We start from the raw sequence: 1,264 nt of genomic DNA, 5'->3' as shown, positions 1-1,264 counted from the left end.
TCATGTGTAATCCAAAAATTTGAGACATTCGTTTTGAATCCTAATTTATCCAAAAGTATGAGCGCATTTTTTTCAAATACTCCTAAATGGTTTGGCATACCAAATCATATTAGCTTCATACAAAACTATATATTGCATTTTGATCATTGTGAGCGTTATATTGAAACAACTTAAGATGAAGCCAAAAAAAAACTTAAAATGGACCCAATATAAAGATGATTGTTCTATACCGAAGACTGAAGCCTAGGAATTGATTGATTTTGGAGCTACTTGTTGACATCACCTCCTCCAAACCAACCGTTATCATTTCTAAGTCAACAATTAGAAAACACACAACTATTCAGCGATTTTATTCCCAACATTTAGTATATATGAATATAAATCATCTTCACATGCATGCAAAGGAATTGAAGAGTTAATCCCACAGATATTGTTATTGTATGGGCATTGATATTCAAGAGAAACGTTTATGACTAAGACTTAATTATAAAATGAGGATTTCGTAAGAAAATATAATCTCAGTACATAAATAAACATGCATGTAGTTTTAATTTATGATCTATTATTATCGACAATGCACTATGTAACACGGTTGCCAAAATAAAGTAAATATTATACATATTTAGCCATTTAAGATTTAAAAAGACTAGACGAGATTATAGTATATGCATTAGAATTTAGAAGAATTGACTAAAATTTCCGATTGTGGGTCTCTGACGAATCAATGAACGCCTTACTATCCATAAATTTTTCACCAAAAATGCCAAAGATAACGAAAGGGATAGTCTATCAGTTTTTGATGGAATCTATCTTATTAAAACAGGCACATTGCAACTTCTTCTAAGTGGATTTTTAAAGGTGGACTTCATATATTTATATTAAATATCTAATTCTTTATATATAATATGTATCATAGTCTAACTTTGCATTGATGTATTTCCTTAAATACAGTTCTTCTTTTTGTCCATATTCCATATATGATTTTTACATTTATTACAAGTCGATTTAAATAAGATATATACTAAGAATACTAAAAATATTAATCGTTCTCTAATTACCCTATACAATTCATTTTAAATTGATCAGTATTTTTTCATTGGCCATATTAATTTTATTAGTACGAATAACATTAGGTAGATAAGTCATAGACACATACATAAAGATATGACTATTTTTATAATTACCTTGGGCCTAATCTACTTTCTAAAACAAATAACACATAACTTCATATATTGTATAGAATATAGTAACATTGTATAGTATT

Source organism: Raphanus sativus, chromosome 4 (genome assembly GCF_000801105.2).
Source record: "Raphanus sativus cultivar WK10039 chromosome 4, ASM80110v3, whole genome shotgun sequence".
Classification (NCBI taxonomy): domain Eukaryota; kingdom Viridiplantae; phylum Streptophyta; class Magnoliopsida; order Brassicales; family Brassicaceae; genus Raphanus; species Raphanus sativus.
The sequence above is the reverse complement of the archived record's forward strand: the minus strand, read 5'-3'. Positions refer to the sequence as shown.